Source organism: Acinonyx jubatus, chromosome B3, assembly GCF_027475565.1.
Source record: "Acinonyx jubatus isolate Ajub_Pintada_27869175 chromosome B3, VMU_Ajub_asm_v1.0, whole genome shotgun sequence".
In the NCBI taxonomy this organism is placed as follows: domain Eukaryota; kingdom Metazoa; phylum Chordata; class Mammalia; order Carnivora; family Felidae; genus Acinonyx; species Acinonyx jubatus.
Genome location: NC_069386.1, coordinates 17,650,153 through 17,670,706, shown reverse-complemented (window position 1 = coordinate 17,670,706; position 20,554 = coordinate 17,650,153). Strand labels below are relative to the sequence as shown.

General features: G+C 49.4%; 1 long non-coding RNA gene across 2 annotated transcripts; it reads left to right on the top strand.

Annotated features, from left to right (window-relative positions):
* Window positions 1-13,052: 13,052 nt before the first annotated feature.
* LOC113602048 (uncharacterized) lies at window positions 13,053-17,579 on the top strand. 2 transcript variants are annotated; one of them, XR_008299005.1, is made up of 3 exons: window positions 13,110-13,543; window positions 13,681-13,889; window positions 16,253-17,579. It is a non-coding gene; the product is annotated as an uncharacterized LOC113602048 (long non-coding RNA). The 2 variants fall into 2 exon arrangements; XR_003423428.2 differs by lacking the exon at window positions 16,253-17,579 and having other exon boundaries at window positions 13,053-13,543; window positions 13,681-14,236.
* The last annotated feature ends 2,975 nt before the right edge of the window (window positions 17,580-20,554 follow it).

The window sequence follows — 20,554 nt, the reverse complement described above, 5'->3', positions numbered from 1 at the left end:
GCTAAGGAAGAGCAAGGCCCAGGCTGGGGGCCAGACTCTCGTGCCAATTTGGCATTTGGCCTGAGCTACAGAATCCCAGCTCCACTGCAAGCTGGGAGGGCACTGCTAGAGCATCCTGGACTCAGATGGGGGCAAGGGAACCACCCACTGCCCTCCCCTCTATTCCCCGCCATCCACCCAAGCCCCATTGTGGGTGTCAGTGACTCAGAGGAGGTTCTGGTTTCTGTTGGATTCTTGAGGCTCAGGCAACCTGATCTTGAAACAATGACAAGCCTTGGAACAATCCTTCCCGGCTCCCAGAGAAGTATCTCAGGCCTGGCCAAAAAATGCAGCAGAATGGAAAATGATGTTGGGAGGGAAAGGTCAGGTGCTGGGCCTCCCATGGCCGGAAGCAGGTGGCTGCTCAGGCCAGAGGGCCGAGTGACGTGGCCTGCGGGCACAGGTGGGTGGCGGTGACTCTGCAGATCAGTCTGCTGAGGTCCCGGCTGCTGACACCAAACAGACAGTGTGCCCATTGGCATTCTCCCGCCACCCCCGTTCTGGGACATCTCAGCACAGGGCCCGGCCACAGGCCGCCAGCAGGTGCAGGAGGAGGGAGTGGAGCGTGGGTGGCGAGAGAGAAACCAGAACCCAGAGTCACACCCAGCGGCCATCCTGCAGCAGACGCATGCCGCCACTCACAGAGCCAGCACTCGGCGGAGCCCCTAATTTAGGCCAGGGAGTACATTTGTTATTACTCTCGCTAGCCCCATTTTACAGACAAGGAAATTGAGGCTTTCCTGATTGAGCATAGAGCAGAGACTGCAATGCCTGTCCAGCTTTCCCACTGGGCAGGAGACACCTACTGGAAACTTCTATTTTCTCCTCTGCCATCTTGGGAAGTTGCTCCCCCACTGCAGGCACCGCCCAGAAGTGCCGGGGGAGGTTCGTGCTCTCAATGGCCTCTCCTCATCCCATGGGGATGGGGGCTTGCGGACAAATGCACCATGGAGGCAGTTTCCATATCTCTCTAAGGGCCCAGTGGGTTGAGCCCATTGAGGGCTGTGGAAACACGTCAGGGGCCCCACACCCTCCCTCCTTCATCTCCCTTCTCCAGCTCCAAAATCAATCACCCACAACCAAGTCCTTGTTGTGGGGTCTGCTTTGGGGGACCCCCAAATGAAGACAGGGAGAAGTATGGTGCCCTCTGCCAAGTGTGCCATGGGTGGGGGTGGGGGGAGCCTGAGCATCAGTGTTCAATTCAGAATCACACCAGAACAAGGGAATCTGCTATAAGGATGCACACAGTTTAAAGGTAACTTTTCATCAGGTTAAAGGGGGAACAGAAGTTGGATAGAACCATAGTAGTTGAAGTGCTTTTGGCTGCAAGTAACAGGAAATTGAGCTCAAACTGGTTTCAGAAATCTCTGGCTGGTATTACTGGAGGTCAGAGGTGAGGGGCTCCAGGGTGGGCTTCACTGTGGCTCTTGCTCTGTCCCTGTGGTTCCTCTGAGTGGCCCCCCACGCCCAGCCCAAGAGTGGCCCATTGTTCCTACCTACTCATGATGATGTCCAGGGAGCTATGCCTCCTGGGGCTCTACCAAGCCCTCTACCAAGATAAGCTGGGCCTCTACCAAGAGAGAGGATGGGGGTCACCCTAAGAAACAATCTGAGTTCTTGAGATGGAAGAAGGGGGTAGTGGAAGCTGAGTGAGTAACCAGTGTCTACTAGAATAATTTTTCCTGGTTTAAGTTTCTCCTGCTGAGTTATCCTTAAACCTTCAGAGACTGTGAGCAGTGACTTCCTTGCAGGCAAATGAGAGCGGATGACAAAGGCAATGAACAAGTAGGCAATTAATCCTTACAGAAAAGCTCAGAAATGGCCAATTGTTTTGCAACATCCCTGTATATGGTGAACCCACGGGCTCTGGTTTTAACTGTGTAAACATAATGAAGTCATATTGTGCAAGTAAATATGTTCCTGATTTGAGGGGTGGATTTAAATGTACGAGTGTTCTGAGGTCTTCTCCGATGAGCTGGGCGTCCCTCGGTGTCCCGCCATTGACCTGGCCACTTGCCTGCCTCCGTGGGCAGCCAAGCTGTGGCCAGCGCTGGGGCAGCCATTTTGGACAGCCCTGAAGGGCTGCGGTGTATAGTGGGCAGGGACTCCATTATATCCCTTCCCAAATCCCAGCCACGGATTTCAAAACCCCAGCACGTCCTTTAAATAATTCCCAGCTCCGCGTCCTCACAGACTGAACACAATGCTCCCAAATGTGGGAGCAACTTGACCCTGGAGTTCCAAGTCCCCGCCGTCCCTGGAGGAATGAGAGATGGTGCCTCCTTCTGGCAGGCAGCACAGCGCAGCAGGGGAGGAGTGGGGCGGTGGGTGTGGCCTGCAACTGCAGGGGCCAGGAGCAAGGGTTCACCCTGTGAACCACCAGGCCCACTTGAGAGCCAGTGAAGTGCTCACACCTGCCTCGCAGGGCTCCCGGGAGCATGATATCGGAGCTGGAGGGAGGCGCCGGGCACAGGGCAGTTCTCCAAGCATGCTGACCACTGGCCCTTCCTCCTCCTCGCTGTGTCACTCAGGGCACAGCTCGGGGTAGAGCGTGGGTGGCGAGAGAGAAACCAGAACCCAGAGTCACACCCACCAGCTCTTTGAACAGACAAAGTTTACCACAAAGAATTGCCAAATTGGTTGGTGAAAAGGCAAAAAGGGGAAACTGAGGCAGCACAGTGAAGCAAGTGCAAGAAGAGGGCTGGGAACAAAGAGGCTAGGGAGGAGTGATTAAAACCCAGGACCAAAGGACCCCAAGAGGCAAGGAACCAGATTTACAAGGAGGTGGGCATGGCCGATTGCTGCTGCCTTCCACTAGTGAGGGGGGAGGGGGAAGAAATGATGGAGTGGGCTCTGCAATGTCCCTGTGCATTTATTCCCAAAGGCACTGGGCCTTTTCCAGCTCCCTGGCCTTCACTAGGCTTTGTTCCCACTTCTTAGCTGGACCCCAGTGATCTTGCCTCTTGGTATTCCCATGTTTGGGCAATTGTCCCCACTTACCTGTGGGCTAGAACTAATGAGTCACTTCTACTAAGCGGGATATAGCAAAGGTGATGGGATGTCCAAGATCATTAGACAACCAGATGACTGCCACCTCCATCAAACCTTTCTTCTCTCACTTTCAGAGCCCTTGCTCTGGAAGAGGCTAGCTGCTGAGTTGTGAGCAGCCCCATATGGAGGCCCATGTGGCAAAGAACTGATTGATATCAGTTCAACCAACAACCAGCTGGTGGCCCTATAAGACAACTTGGAAACTGATTCTCCAGCCCCAAATGGGCCTGAGAGCCTGCCCCACACTTTGCAGCTTTGTGAGGCTCTGAGTTAAGCTGTACTTAACTCACAGAAATTCTTGACACAGAAACTGAGATAAATGTTTGTTGTTTTAAGCTGCTACATTTTGGAGTGATTTGTTATGCAGCTAGAGCTAACTAATACACCCGTGCACCTCTGTCTTGTCTACTCATTCCTCCAACAACACAGATACTGAACTTCCACCTGCACTGGGTGCTGATATTGCAGAGATGACAGGAAAAAGCCATGGTGCCTTGGGTCACAGCCCTCGCAGAAACAGTGTGGCCTGTGTTGGGTTGGAGAAGGATGTGACCATGCCTGGTATTGTGCAGTTTCATCCTCAGAACTCTGTGAGCATTTTTATGGACATTTCCCATCTGCTCCAGTGGGACAGTGGGACAGCATCTTGCCTTCACTCGGACACCTACAGTCTTGGTGTTTCTCCTCCACAGAGTACTGTGTAGTTGCTAAGACACCACATGCTAAGATAAGTCTTATACTGCCACGATACATACACCGTTCATGGCTACACCATGAGGTCCTGGAGCAGGCTCGGCCAGCATCCCTCTAGTGCCCAGCCTTGTACCTGGTGCTAGTAGGTATCTGGAGATGGAATTAGAGTTGGTGCGTCTAAAACTTGTCTCTTCTACTACAGAGTAGGTCTCTGAAGCTCAGCATCTGAACTTGTGGCTCCCTAGGCACAGGCAAGCCACCAAGGACCTCAGAGAACTTCCCCAGGGTCCCCTTCCTACCCTCTTAGTCTCTTTGGGAGGCTATCACAAAATACCACAGACTGGGTGCCTTAGGAACAGCAGACACTTATTTGTCCCAGTTCTAGAGGCTGGAAGTCCAAGATCAAGGTGCCAGCTGTTTTGGTTCTTGGTTCCCAGACGGCTGTCCCTGTGACCTCACATGTTGGAAGAGAAGAGGGAGCTCTGTCTGGCCTCTTCCGTGAGAGCACTAATTCCATCATGAGGGCTCTACCCTCATGAAACTAATCACCTGCCAAAGGCCACACCTCCTAACACTGTCACATCGGCAGTTAGGATTACATACATCTGAATTATGGGGGACGAAAACATTCCATCTACAGCACCTTCCATTCCAGACCTACTTTCTCTGATGTGATAGCCCTTACATCAGTCCTATTATGGTATCAGGGCAGCTGACATACACTCCCCTCGGGTGGGCAAAGATTAGATAGATTATTTCCTGTAACTGTTAGCAAAGACAAATGTCTCACCCCTGGGAGGGTGACAGCTGAAGTGAGGTGGGTCTGTCCCGAAGCTGGGATTCTGCCGGCAAACCGTGCTGAGCCCTGGTGACCTCAGGTCTCTTCTCCTGTGGCCCCATCAGTGTCCATCTCCCTACACTGCAGGTTTGGTCCGCCTCATTCCCTACAGGTGCTGTCCTGAGACCTTCCTGGGAAGACGTGAGATCGCAGGCTCCTCCCTAACTCTGTGGGGACTAAAAGGGTGACGAAAACAGACACTGAGTCCCTCCTGCCACCAGAAACCTCCTGCAGTTGGATTCCCAGGGAAGCTGCCTGTGAGGTGGAGACTGGCCTACAGGAAGGTTGTCAGGGTATCTTCTGGGGGTCGTCCCGGTGGAAGGAAGGGAAGGTGACTGAGCAGGACGGGGCAGAGGGAGGAGGTGAGCTGTGACATAGTCTTCAGGTGGTCGGGTGCTGGGGTTGTCCCAAGTTGGGGTGAGGGGACCGAGGCTTATATCAGTCACTAGATATGGTCCGCTCTTGGAAAGGGCTGTGCCCTTGGGCGAGGCAGCTCCCTTCAGCCTGAAGGGCTGGCCGCTCTGAAACAAAGACCTTGAGGTTCTAGGCTATTCCTTCCCTGAGCTGTAAGCCCCGTGGCTCAGCCATGGAGGTGGAGGGCAGCAAGGGAACAGGGTCACCGTCTGTTGGGACAGAGGAGGGAAGGAAAGGGAGTGGACACTGTCTAGTGAACTCTCATGGTGAACCCAGAACCTCAGGGAGCCGAGCTCCAGCAGCAGGGCCTGGATCTGAACCATCTCTGAAGGTCCGTGGTCCCTAGACCAAGCACTGCCGTTGGTGACCAGCAAAGCTGCCGGTGTTTGTGCCTTTGCCTCCTCATTTTTTGCCACTTTCTGTGCGCCTCAGGAATGACTGCTTGTGAGGATCGGCCCTGGGTGGTGCCTGGAGACCCTTATTTGAAGTGCCACCTGCTTCCTGGCCCCCCACACTGGCTGTCTCTAGCCTCTAGCTCCTCTCTGGTAAGGTTAGTCCCCCTGATGGCACTGACAGGTGCCCCATCTGGCTGGCGATATCACTTGCTATTCTGCAATTATGCTCTGCGACAGATCACCCCAAAACTCAGCGGCATGGAGCATTTATTTACCTCAAAGGTCTTCAGGCTGGTGACTTAGGCTCTGGACTGTCATGTGTCTGGAGATCCACTGGCTGTTGACTGGTCTTGGATGGAGGGCGGGGAGCTCAGCTGGAGCAACTGGGGACACTAGTTCTGTCCACGTGTCTTGGCAATAAGCAGGCCAGTTAGGCATATTCTAATGGCCGTGGCAGAGAAGCGGAATGAGCAAGCCCCATTTGCCAGCACTTTCCAAGGCCCTACTTGCATCACACTTGCTAATAGCCCCTTGGCCAAAGCAAAGTCACGTGATTGCCTCTGGGTCAAAGAGGGAGGGCCCTACAAGGGGACTGAAGACTGACAGACTGTCTGGGAAGTGCGTCAGGGAGGGCAAGGGCTGCCCGCTGACAGGAGAGGGAAGGCCAATCAAAGAGGCCCCAAGATCCAGCCAGTTCTGATATTAGAGCCAATGGCCAGGCCCCTGAGGACTTCCATGGGCTGGAGCAGAGCGGCCATGACAGCATTGCCATGAGGGCCCTGGAGTCCAGAGCAAGCAAAATGCCAAAGGACACTCAGCCCTAAATGGCGGTAGCTTCCTGGGAGCCTGGCAGTGGTGGGCTGAGGCCCGCGGGTCTGCTCTGGCTGACGTGTGGCTGGCGCCTGTTTGCAATTAGAGCCGCCTGGGCTGGCCTGGCCTCGTGGCTGGGGAGGCGGGAGGGGCACAGGTGGGGTGAGGAGGAGAGGGCCAGGCAGCCTTCCTGGGCCTTCTCTGAGAGGATGCTTGGGCGCGAGGCGGTGCAGTATGTGGAGACACATCAGACTGCCGCAGACAAGCCAGTTCCCTCCGGTGGCGACTCCTTGTTACCTTTCCCTGTGCGATGTCCCCACTTGCCTTCCCCGGTGTGCCTCTGTAGGTCTCCTCCCCAGGACTAATTCTCCTCACCTTTGTGCTGGAATGAGCTGAGACTCCACACAAGGTGTATCTCCAGAGGGGATTCGGAACACAGAACAAACCCAGGCACTCAGGCCATTCAAGGCCGCCATGATTGTTGATGGTGTGATTTGTTCACAGGTGCTGGGTGGAAGGGATCTTCATTTCTTTAGTTTGTATTGATCAGTTTACCTTGGGCTCCAGGCATGCTGGGCTCCATGCATGCTGGGCTGCAGGGAATTTGATCGCAGTCATCTGGGGACCTCTGCTTCAGGAAGAGCAGGGGTCCCCAGCTCTCTGTCATTGGTGTGTCCTGGGTGTAGTGAGATATTGGCCCCAACCTGCCCTACCCTTCATGTCTGTGCTTCGTGAGCATGAGAATCTTGACAAGTCTAGGAATTCTGGAAGCCTCATACCTCCGAGTACAGCCAGGAGACGTCAGATGTGCACTGCCTGGGTCCTTCAGACACTTCTCCCCAGGGAGGAAAGCAAACTAGTATTACAAAAAATATATATAAAATAAGAAACCCACTCAACTGAGCTTCCATTACTATAAGTAGTAAGCACTAAATGTGATTGCCTGCTTACTATGTTTCTAGCATTGTTCTACATTTCTTACAAAAAATTAACTCATTTGATTCTGTGGCCAGAATGACTCCCATTTTACAGGCGAGGAAACTGAGGCACAGAGACACAGTTATTTGTCTGAGGGCAAATAGCTAACAAGAGTCAGAGCTAGGATTTGAATCAAGGTAGCCTGGCACACTTGACCTGCTCTCCAGCCTCTCTAAAGAGAGACACAGCCTGCCATTGTCAAGTGGCGAATCTGGGCTCCCTCCCTAGGAGCAGAGAGCTCACTTGGATACCACCAAGACCAGCCTCCAGTCCTTCTGCTGAGGGTCTTCACAGGGACCAGAGAGGAGCATTGGGAAAGAGATCCAGGATGGGCAAAGCCAAGGCCAAAGATAACTTTGATGCAACTGTTTATTCGAGCTTATCAGTCCACGGCATCAATGTACAACAGTGATCCCTGAGTCACCTGGACTAGTCTCAGAGAAGGTAAGTTTGCCAGAAAGTGAATTTATGTGTGTAGGTGTATCAGGGGTGGGGGTGCCCGGAGAAGGCCCCCAGACTTTGCTTACCTACATGCAAAGGAAACTACCTCCATGAAGATACCAAACCACGGGAAAGTCTGTTCTCACATAAGGAGATGCTAGTGTTAGGTGGGCTTCAGGGCTGGCTTGATCCAGGGACTCTGGCCCCATCTGTGATTCTCTCTGCTTTCCTTCCCTAACTGTATGAGCCTCATCCTCAGTCTGGCTTCCTTCATGGTGGCAAAATGGTGGTGGCAGTCCCATGCCTCATAGCCACATGCCCTGATATCCAGAGAAAGGAAAGACATTTCTTTCCCTACTTGCTGTTAAGAGGGAGGAACTGTTTTCACATCTCACTCTCTCCATCTGGGTCACATACCCCCACCCAACCGTTTGAGAACCAGTTCTGGGGCTCAGGGTAATGCTGTGCGCTGATTGGCTTAGGCCCCAATCCCTCAATCAATCACAGTGCCCAAGATGATGAGCTAACCCTAGGGCCAATCGGTCTGAGCGCTAGGGCAGGGATGCTTGGGACAGGCCTGGGGACGGGCTAGGGGAAGGACAGAAGCAAGGGGTAAATAGACCCCCAGTCTAAAAAGAGAGGAAACTGGTCAAAAAGGAGGCAAGCCCCAGAAAATCAAACTCTTCAGCTCAGACTGGTTCTTTGCTTCAGAGTCTCGGCAAGTAGGCTGGCTTGTGTCCTGGCTTGCATCCTGACAGAGAAAGAGAGAGAGAAACAGAGAGCCAGAGAATGGCATTGGGTGCGTCTCACAGAACCCTAGGGCAGGCACTGAGGACCCCCTGCCGATATCCCCCTGCTTGGAGGGGGGTTTACCACACATAGAGCCCTTCTAGAAGGATTCCCTGTTCAGTGGGGCCCTGGGTATCAGGGGGTTGATGGGAAGGAACCCCTGCTGGCTGCCAGACCAGTGCTCTTGGTGATGCTTTTGACAGGTACAGGTTAAAGGTGTGTCTAAACAAGGCAGTGGCTGGGGAGGCAGGTGAAGCAGGTAAAGCATCAGGCCCCAGCCTGGCCTGGGCTCTGGAGCTCCCTCTGCTCCTTGCCAGGACTAGGTGCTCTTTAGGGTGCCAGGGCTGTCACCAGATCTGGAAACTGTCATTTAGGTGTCCCCTGGCCCTGAGGGTCTTTTGCAACCCTCAAGCGGCACGCAGAACCCCCTCTCAACGTAAAATTGGGCCAACACAACTTGCTTTTCATTTCTTTAAGTGACATTATCACTGCAGTGATCATGCTGTGGTGTGGAAGGAGCCACGGAGCTCCTTGGCCAGACTCACAGCCTCAGAGTCAGCAAATGCAGGTCCTTTCTGGGGGTGCGGGTGGTGGCCAGGAGCTCAGGAGAACCCCATACGAAATGGATTGATGGGCTCCGTCTCAGCAGAGCAAAGTAAGTGAAGAAAAATGGTTGAAGAAGTGACATTATCCCCATAGTGCCCACAAAACTACACCATATCGCGTGCGGCACTTTTCTGTCTGTAAACACATGACAAAGAAGCAGAGAAACTCCAGACCGCGTTCACAAGACAGGCTGCCTCTGTTGAAGGGGCCAGAGTCTTGGGAGCGTGCAGCATTAATACCGCCACTAATATTTTATTCTTTCAAAGTCGTTCCTGGGGTTGGCGGGAGTGGAGGCCTGGCTGCACAGGGAGATGTGGTTTGCTGTGTGACCTTGTTTGGGGTTTGAAGGCGTCCAAGTAATTCATGTCAGCAGGAGAAGTGTGTCAGGCCAAGTGTCTCCAAAGTATGAAGCATGAGGAGAGGGAAGGCGGCCCTGGGTTCCGTGGGAGTGTGAACTGAGTGGAGGCAACTTGTGCCCGTATCACAGGCCACGCACATGGGCTTCAGGAGGGCTTCGCATCTACCCACAGGCCTCTCAGTCTGACCTGAGACTCTGTTGAAGGATTATTGAGAAAAACAGAACGATCAAAGAGTTGTTACTTAATAGGAGCAGGTTTCCAGGGGCACCTGGGGGGCTCAGTCGGTTAAGCATCTGACTTTGGCTTAGGTCATGATCTCGTGGTTCGTGAGTTTGAGCCCCGCGTCGGTTCTGTGCTGACAGCTCACAGCCTTGAACCTGCTTCAGATTCTGTGTCTCCCTCTCTCTCTGCCCCTCCCCCACTCACACTCTCTCTCTCAAAAGCAAGTAAACATTAAAAAAATTAAAAACAACAACAAAAAATAAGAGCAGGTTTCCAAGGCACTCTGGGCCCTGTGTGCCTGAAATGAATCTTTTGGGCCCATAGGGACCAGGTGGGGTCTTGGCAGACAGACCTCAAAGGGTCTCTCTGAGCCCTCCTTGGCCAGCGGCCCCACATATCCTGCTCTCTAGCTGCCTGCCATCATCCCTCATGCCGCCCGAGGTTCCAGCCAGGCAGGGTATGTGCACAGGCTGGACTTCCATATGGACCCATTGACTGGCTAGTGCTTAAGCTGAGAGGTGTGTGACGTGGGGCAGGATGGGTAGGCCCCAGACAGCATTGCTTGACTGGATGAGAAGGAAGAAGGTGCTGGGTCTGTGCCCCCCCGCCCACCCAATCCCGGTGCTTCTGACTGTGTGTGTGTCCACCTGGATGGGCTGAAAGCTTCCTCAGATCAACACGCAGCACCGTGCTGGGTGAAGGTGGGGACATGCCCAGTTTGAGGCTGGGGTGGGGGTGGGGGTTAAGAAGGACAACTGAGCCTCTGGAAGGAACCATCCAGTCACCTAGCTTGGGTCTGGGTAAACATCAGGACTCTTTTTCTTTTTTTTTTTTTAATTTAGAGAATCTGCTCTTTTCCTCTTTCTTGTCTGCAGAAATATCACCGAGTCTGCCCTAGCTTTCATTTGGAAGGAGTCTTTATTTTTAAGATGCTAACCCTGGCACATCCAAGACAGAGTGGTAGCTGGCGGGGAGCCTGGGGAGACCTGAGAGGGCTGTTCAGCGCACCTGGAAAGTCGCCATTGCTTTCAGAGCAAGGATGAAAATTCTTGTCACAAACCTCTGGCCCTGTAAGGCCCACTAACCGCCTCAGAACAAAGCAAAAGTTTTGTGGCTGAAGCATTTTTTGGTACAAGAGTTATTTTTCTGAGACAGAAGGTGTTGATGCCACCATTTTATGTCTACGAGAATCACTTACAAGTCATTGCATCGGGAGCTGCATGTTGCTCAGTCTGACGATATCATGTCTATATTCTCTCACTTCCCACTAATGAACACAGGTGCCCTTTGTCCCTTGACCACGCCATGACCAATTCCTCCAGCCACAGCCTGCCCAGGTGCCCAGTGTGCCTCGGCTGGAAATGGCACTGTTTGCCAAAGAACAGAGAAGAAGGTTCTTGGGGACCTTCCCCCATCTCCTGGTGCTGGCCCATCTTCTTACTTTGTGGGGGAGCAATGCTGTGGGACAATGAGCACGTGGTGATCTAGAAGCCCAAGCCCACGCGTGGGCATGGCAGATACCATTTTATTTCAGGGGACTTACTTTCTCATTCATTTCCTCCATTCATTTGTTCACTTTAGAAGACACTATTTGGCCTTTGCAACCAGCCCGGACCATAAGGGTCCCCCAGAGGAGTGGCAACTGGGCTTCCCTCTGTCATGGCCAAAAGCCGCACTCCCTACCCCCCATCTCTGTCTTAGAAAAAAGGATGCGAGGACCCCAGAGATTCTCAAGGAGGACTCTCTTCCTCCCCAAGTAAATTGCTTTCTCCAATCCAACAGCACAGGGCAGTATTGAGGGGACTTCACGAGGCCCATAGGACAGGACCTTGTCCTTGCTGAGCTTGAGGGGGACCTTCCTGGGGAGGACTGCTATGGCCAGCACCTGGACTCCCTAGCTTAGTCACCATGTCACGATGTCCTGGCTGGGAATACACAGTGGATTTGAACAGAGTGACATTTATCCTTATCTGATTGTAAATGCTGCCTCCTTCCTCTCTCTGTCTCCCTTTTCTACTGATGTCCTTTCACTGCAAGGGCTATAAGTGAGTATATTACGAACTTCTCAAAGGTATGGACCACGTCCCCTATGTACGAGTCTCTGCAGGAGCTAGAATAGTATCTTGACCATCACAAATGTTCAGTAAATATTTCGGCCATGATAGGACCCTGCATGGGAAGCACTGCTGTGGGAGGAATGGAAAGAAGGAAGTGATCTATAGCATTAGAGAGCTATGGATAAAATGTTATGAGTCAGGGAAGGAAGAGGTCACTGCTGACCAGCGGTGGTGAGCAGGGCCGCTTGCCCTGAGGAGGGGGCGTGAGGAAGTCCAAAGCCATCTGACCCAGAGAGCAAAGAATAGCAGCACGGGTCCCAGGGCTCTGGTGGGGCTTCACACGGTTACTGTCACGAGCTTGCTTAAGGAACAGGCCATACCAGCCGGGGTCAGCAAGCTAGAGGGGAAGAATGACCCTATCCTCCTGCATTCCCCAGAGAGCAGGGCGGGGCCTGGCAGGCGGGTGTTCTGGTGGAGGCTCCCTACTTCTATTACTCTCCCTTTTTATAGGGCCCACGTGGGCCTTGTTATAGGGGAATACCCAGGCCTCTTGGTGCCAGGAAGTCTGGTTTGTAAGTGCCAGCTGTTTGTAGCAGTCGGCTGGGAGCGCCAGCTGCTTAGCAACTGGAGACCCTGGGCCCAGGAAAGGTGCAGAAAACCACCTGTCCCCAGGGAGGTTGAGCCCGGGGGCAGCCCCTCTTGTTGGAAGAAGCAGGGGGGGCGAGGGGGGGCAGGTCCCTGCTGGTGCCACATCCAAGTAGGACAGCGTGAGCGTTTGCGGACTGCCCTGCTCCTTCACTGTAAAGACACGGTGAGCGAATCAGCTGCTCACATCTAGATAGAATGAGTAATTTTGCATTCGAGAAAATAGAAGAAGGCATTCTGCGTAAGAAATGCAGGAAAACAAAGAGCGGAACAAGTCAGTACAAGAATGACTTAGTATCAGGATAAGTAACAGCAGGCCGGATTTCCCTGTATGGAAGAGAGTGGCTAGGACATTCTAAAGTCCTGGAGAACAGGGGGACCGTTTGATGTGTGAACTTCTCTGGCCTCCCTTCCCCACCCACAGATGCCCAGTGCCTTGGATCCATACGACAACCCAAAGCACGCTTCCAAAGGGGCAGGTGCTCCTAGGTGGCCGTGCCCATGCTACCAACCACCGACTGGAGAGCCCTAGAAGGGCACTGTGGAGTCATGGTGGGGGCTCAGCAAGGGTGGTGATGGGGGCTGACCTGGATTTGAGAAATACTGGTGGGTGAGAGTTGGCTGACTGGCAACTTGCTAGACTTGGGGAGTTACTCAGAGGGAGGAGTCAAGGGTGATTCATGTCTGAGGCCAGAGGTGGCTCCCTGGTGACAAGGGCATGCATATGGAAGTTTGGAATGGGGGCCAGGGCTGGGGGCTGTTGGACTTTTCCCTTTGTTTCCTAAAGCTTCACTGAAGTATAATTTACGTACCATAAAACTCGCGCATTTTCAGTGCAGAATTCAGGGGTTATTACTGCTGCCATCACCACAACCTTGTTTTAATGAGCCCTGGAGTTTTCTTGAGGCCGAGGAGGCAGGCCAGCCCTGGAGGCCTGGTCAGGCTAGGCCTGGGGGTGTGGTCTGGCCTGCCTCGGAGGCGTGGTCAGCTGGGCTTGGGGGCGTGGTCATGTCAGGCCTCAGGGACGTGATCAGGCCTGGATGAAGTTGAGAAGGCAGTTTTTTTAAGGCGAAGGTGTAAGCTCTTGGCAGTGGTGGATGCAGAGTGATCGGGACAAGAATGCTGAGCAGACCCTTAGTCCAACACCTTGGGGCCTGTGTTCACTTAGTGAGTGGAAGGAGAAGGAGGAGCCAAAGACAGAGACAGGTAGGAGGAGGAGCCTGTCGGGCCAGAGATCAAGGGTGAAGTTCCTAGTACCTTCTGTTTGCCGTCCTAACACTTGCCATTCTTTGTTACTATCCATTTGGGTATATTTTTGTTTACTGTCTATTTTCTTTTACTAGAATATCCGCTCCCTGGAGGCAGGCCCCAGCCCTGGACTGTTCACTTTTGAATCCCCAGAGCCTAGCACCGCACCTGCCACTTTGAAGTGTGTCCTGTGACGGAGAAACCTTAGCTATACCTCATCGTTTTCCTTGGAAAGCCTTGGTTTTCTTCTGATCTTCGGGCTGCTCATCTTGGACACTTGGTCCCGTGCAGATCCCCACACCAGGTTGTGCCCCGCACCACTTGGCACCTGGCCTGAAACCCAGGGTGGGTTATTAGCGTCTTAGTCAAGTCCTGCGTCTGAGGGGCACGTGTTGTCCCCAGACTGTGTCTCCCGAGGGCTCAGCCTTTGAATCTACTTAAAGCCATTCCCAGCCCTGCCTATGGGTTCCTTTCCCAGACCCCCAAACAACACATTTCTTGACTGTTTTGTGTGGCCTTTCAGCAGGTTGGATTTTCTCATTTATGATGTTTGGAGAGGGAATCTGGTTTCTCTCCTCACCCTGCTACTCGCTGCTCCCTCTGTGGGTTCTGGGACATGTTGCCAATCTGTAAATGATGTTTTAGTTCTTTCTTTGTTGTTGTTTTGGATCTGGGCACACTGCTGTTAACACCAGGTGCTGAAAAATTAAAACTTATCATCAATTGCCATCATCAAAGCAAGGTGGGGTAGGGTGGTTTCAACTAGTCCCAAATTTCTTGAAGGAATTTGGCGTCTTGTCAATTCTGCTCTCCTGAAGCTGATGTTACTCGTAGAACAAAGTTCTCTTCAGCTGCCCAGCACAGTCTGGGTTTACTCAATTAAAATCCCATGCAATGATCTCAGTGCTAAGCACAAGAAAGGAACCATTTCTGGACTGATAACACATTAGTTGTTCTTTGCAATTGGACTGGGGGACTCTAAGAATAGTATAGTTTTTTTCTGGAAGCAGAGTTTTAACAACCTAGAAAGCTTAATTAAGCTTTCCTGCTGCACTTTTTTTTAATTGAGTTAGTAGCAGGAGAGTATTTTTAGAACTGAAGTGATTATTTCGTGTAACAGATACACATCTGAATATTCTTAAGCCTCTATGTAGGGCAAAACATAGCTAAAGAATTGACTTCACAAGTCTAAAAGTATGACCAGTTGTTTTTACACACATCATCCCCGTCATATCTATTTATTCTATTCATTCATTATTTATACCCTGCATTCTTTCTTCCTAAGTACAAGACAGGGTGGGGTTGGGAGGAGAATTATTTTTAATGCTTTACAAACTTGGTGGACATTGAATTTCCCGCCCCCCCCCCCCCCCAATTCCCTCTGAGTGCTGGTCTGGGTGAGCTCCCTTTCTAGATTTCAGTCCCATTTGGATTTTTTTTCCTTTTATCAAGAGGAACCAGGATGTCACTTAGAGGTGAATGCTTTCTATGTTACTTCGAATAGTAAAAATACCATTAAAAAGTGTTAGTATGAGGAAGATGCTGGTTAAAAAAGAAAGGAGCCACCTAACTAAAACTAAAAAGTGTGCAGTGTCTCAGCAACTTAGGGTGATAAGGTGCCAGATGGCACGTTTTCAGATGAAGGCTCGAGCGAGATTGGCTCTTTTAGATGCTAGTGAAAGACATGACGTAGAAGTGGTCCAAAATAAACTTTCAGATACTTCTGGAAGGCTCCTTGAATACAAGTAGAGTAGAGGTGATTGTAAAATTGATAATGTGGACAATGCAGTTTTGCAGATGATGGCTACTACAACTCACTAAAATATTTATGTACAAATAATGTGAATCATCTCACAGAAACAGAGTAACTGATCTGAAGTAGAAATTACCCACATTTGCACACATCACCTACAAGTTTGGCAAAGGGGCTGAGAAGAACCCTGAGAAAACCTGAGGGTGAGGTGGGGTGGGGCGTGACGAATTCTATTTAAGGAATTTTCCACATTCTCTGAAATGAGGTTGCCAGTTCAGATCCATCAGTGAGATCCATGCAAAGATAGGGGACTGGGCAGGACTGTCCCAAAGGAAGGTGGCATGTGAAGACAGCTCCTTCAGGTAGTCACAGGCACAGGCAAAACTCAAGTCATTTCTTGTTCTTTCTGATATTTGTAGGTATCAGATAATCTTGTTCCTCCATGTCACATTTCCATGCTTGGCTTTTTTTTTTTTAAGGCCAATTTATTATTATTTTTTTAATTTGAGAGAGAGAGAAGGAGAGGGAGAGGGGGCAGTGGGAGGGAGGGGGAGAGAGAATCCCATGCGGGCTCCACGCTCTGCGCAGAGGCCAACACAGGGCTCGATCCCAGGATCATGACCTGGGCTGAAATCAGAGTAGGTCGCCAGTCGCCCCTTGAGGGAGGCCCCCGGGCATCCCTCCATGCTTGCCTTTAGAGTGAGTTTCGGAATTTCCGCACGCTTCTTCTTTTGGAAAGGCTCTTTTGGAAAGGATCATGCACCATTTCTTCTGAAATCGTGGATCTCATTCAATTAGGGCTTGTTTAACGACCTGCAAAACTTCAGGGCTTATCTTCACCTTCGAACATCCCCCACCCCACCCTCAGCCTCCTACAGGGTAAACAGAGATGGGCTCCCTGGTGTTCTGTCTAGGCTTCCTGAATACCCTGAACACCAAACCCAAGAGCTCCAGGGGAGCCGCCACCGCCAGAGCCAGCAAGACCTCCTCCAGGCCACCCACCCCCAGCCGAGAAGCAGGCTCAGCTTCAGGGGGTGAGCACCTGGCGCCAGCAAAACCGGGGCCCTTGGAATCATAGCAGCACCATCACCGCGGTGGGCCAGAGGCAGGGGAGAATATCCAAGGCACCAAATTCAACGTCCTTCCTTAAATTTCCATTCTGTTTCACTCAACCGGGGTACATATTGTTAAAGCAAAAGAGGATGAGAAGGAAACATGGGTACAGCTAAAATTATGCACGCTTTTGTTTTAAGTAAATGCCTTCCTCCGGAACAGTGGTATTTGCCATCATCTCTCCCCCCACCCCCATCCCCGCCCCCTGTCCCGCTTGCTTTTCTCCTTAGTCTAATGTCTTTGCTCTTCACACTTCCTAAGTCTCCAGAATTCCTGTTACTTGGACGTGAGCCGGGAAACTCCCCCAAAGGGTGCGGTTTGCCTCTGCAGCTGACTCACGTCCCTCCTGCTGCTACCTCGTCTTTTCGATGCCATTTTCTCCTTGCCATGAATGCGGCTCTGTCTGTGAGCTGCTTCTCTTAAAGCTGGATCCCGGGTCTTATTTTTGCAGTGACCTCAGATTATTAGGCTAACTCTAAATATCTTGGTGGTGAATCGGCTGTGAATGCTATCAATTTAATATTAAACAACAGCTTAATCAAATTCCAGGTCATGTTTTTATTGCTGTTCTAAATATAAACATAAATATAAATATATAAAGCAAATGTATCTATATATGGAAATGTTTGGGGGGAAAACTCTTTCCTGGAAACTACAACTGGCGGTGGCAGCCTAGACAGTGACACAAATAAAAGTACCTTTTGAATTACATCCTAGTTCAGGTCTCTAGTCCCAGAGAATTTGACGTTAAATAAAAGGGTGAAGTTTCCCAAGATTGCTCTGGTTGAAGAGAGTGAAGCTGGTGATGTGTGCTTAGGAAATTAGTAATGCACTACTCTACTGGCTTCAAGAAGCATCCCTCTCCTACATGCTTTCCCAAATGAGTTGGTCCTAAAGAAATGGGGGAAAATTTTTTATTTTCAACTACATTAGAAACAAAAATATATTTTTGTCTGGCAGTATATTAAATATATATAATATGTTACATAATATTGGTAGAAATGTAATTCTATGCAGTGATTACGTATATCTGGACTTATTGATGTGAATTTTTGTAATACATCATGTGAAGAAAGCAGGTTATAAAATAGTAGGTATACTAAGATGCCATCCAGGTAAATCCACATGTGTGTGTAGGATTCATAGAAAATTCTGAGTGAAAAGATAGACAAACACTCATCCAAAGATTGGTGGGGGCGGGGGGGGGGAGGAAGGGGGGAGGAGGGTGTTACTAGGATGGGAAGGTTTTCTTCATTGCTTTCCTCTAGCCTGCAGTGTTGCTTTTTTTTTTTAAGTTTATTTATTTATTTTTGAGAGAGAGAGAGAGTGTGTGAGGGGTAGGAGGGGAAGAGAGAGGGAGAGAGAGAATCTCATGCAGGCTCTGCACCATCAGCACAGAGCCCAATGTGGGGCTCGAACTCACGAAACCGTGAGATCATGACCTGAGCCGAAATCAAGAGTTGGATGCTTAACTGACTGAGTCACCCAGGCACCCTGCTTTTGTAATCAGAAAAAGGCTACTTTCATATGAATTATGAAACCTTGAAAAAATTACCTGGATAGAGAATACTTGCAGGAAGTCTTAGATTAATTAAATTAAAAAGAACAGGTAAATTAAAAAGAACAGGTTTTTCCTTTTAGGATGGTCTAATAACTGCTTTTATGCATGATTTAATTATATAATCAATGTACAGAACTCAGTAGTAATAGCTCAAAAAATAATTTACCTGTATTATTTCAAATAGGAAGATAAAACTAACAATATTACAATTGGATTTTCCATTTTTTTCTCTTTAAATTCTTTACCAGTCCAATCAACTAAAAATAAAGAGCATATACCTGAATAGAGCCAGATATAACTACTGTTTCTTACATACAATTTAAAAATCCCTACATTTTATTTAAAATCTAGACATAGTTTTGGTTTACTAAATTAGGCTGACTATCCTCAAACAGGGTGTAGTTATTTGGCCAATATATCTAATAGTGACTTTTATCAGTTTCAGAGAATTCTGAACAGCTTTGGATTAATGTGTTTTTGGAATACCTGTTAAAATAAACACAAATATTTAATAATTATCCTTAAAAGATAGGACCTGTAGTAAAGAATACCTCCCTTTACATTTTTGTTCCAGGTAAAAATGGTGCCAAGACATGGGATTGCAAACTAGAAAAAAAAGCAAATATGGCTTTCTAGTACTTTACAGAATTTTCCACTTGATTGTATTTTCAAGAAATTTTTTAAATTAATTTATTTTTAAAATCTTTTATTGCTTAATTTACATCCAAATTAGCATATGGTGCAACAATGATTTCAGGAATGGATTCCTTAATGCCCCTTACCCATTTAGCCCATCCCCCCTCCCACAACCCCTCCAGTGACTCTGTTTGTTCTCTATACTTGAGTCTTTTGTCCCCCTCCCTGTTTTTATATTATTTTTGTTTCCCTTCCCTTATGTTCACCTGCTTTGTATCTTAAATTCCTCATATGAGTGAAGTCATATGATATTTGTCTTCTTCTGACGAATTTCACTTAGCTTAATACCTTCCAGTTCCAACCACGTAGTGGCAAATGGCAAGATTTCATTCTTTTTGATTGACTACTAATACTCCATTGTATATATATACCACATCTTCTTTATCCATTCATCCATCAGTGAACATTTGGGCTCTTTCCATACTTTGGCTATTGTCGATAGTGCTGCTATAAACATTGGGGTGCATGTGCCCCTTCAAAACAGCACACCTGTGTCCCTTGGATAAATACCTAGTAGTGCAATTGCTGGGACATAGGGTAGTTCTATTTTTAACTTTTTGAGGAAACTCCACACTGTTTTCCAGAGTGGCTGCACCAGTTTGCATTCCCACCAGCAGTGCAAAAGAGACCTTCTTTCTCTGCATCCTTGCCAACATCTGTTGTTGCCTGAGTTGTTAATGTGAGCCATTCTGACAGGTGTGAGGTGGTATCTCATTGTGGTTTTGATTTGTATTTCCCTGATTGTGAGTGATGTTGAGCATTTTTTCATGTGTTGGTTGGCCATCTGGATGTCTTCTTGGGAGAGGTGTCTATTCATATCTTTTGCCCATTTCTTCACTGGATTATTTGTTTTTTGGGTGTTGAGTTTGGTAAGTTCTTTATGGATTTTGGATACTAACCCTTTATCTGATATGTCATTTACAAATATCTTCTCCCATTCCGTTAGTTGCCTTTTAGTTTTCCTGATTGTTTCCTAAGCTGTGCAAAAGCTTTTTATTTTGATGAGGTCCCAATGGTTCATTTTTGCTTTTGTTTCCCTTGCCTCCAGAGATGTGTCGAGTAAGAAGTTGCTGCGGCTGAGGTCAAAGAGGTTTTTGCCTGCTTTCTCCTCAAGGATTTTGATGGCTTCCTGTCTTAAATTTAGGTCTTTCATCCATTTTGAGTTTATTTTTGTGTACGGTGTAAGAAAGTGGTCCAGGTTCATTTTTCTGCATGTCGCTGTCCAGTTTCCCCAGCACCATTTGCTGAGGAGACTGTCTTTATTCCATTGAATATTCTTTCCTGCTTCGTCAAAGATTAGTTGGCCACATGTTTGTGGGTCCATTTCTGGGTTCTCTATTCTGTTCCATTGATCTGTTTTTGTGCCACAAAATATTTTCTTTAATGTTTATTTTTGAGAGAGACAGAGCATGAGTGGGGGAGGGGCAGAGAGAGAGGGAAACACAGAATCTGAAGCAGGCTCTAGGCTCTCAGTGGTCAACACAGAGCCCAATGTGGGGCTCAAACTCACAAACCGTGAGATCATGACCTAAGCTGAAGTTGGACACTTAACCGACTTAAACATCTAGGCGCCCCTCTATTTTCAAACACATTAATTTCATGGTGTCTTACTTTCAGTGGGCTTTGGTTTGAGAGGCCCACACTGGGGTGGTGACTGATCAATGGATCAAGTGAGTTGGAGAACTCACCAAGTGGAATTTTTAAACTACTGCAGAATTGGCTTGATGCTGGTGTTAACCAGTAAGGACAGACTCTGAAACTAGATACGTTGTTAACACTGAGTTTTCATCCATTTCCCTGCCATAGAGATGGGCAGCTCCATTCATGGCTTTTGGAAAGATTGTTG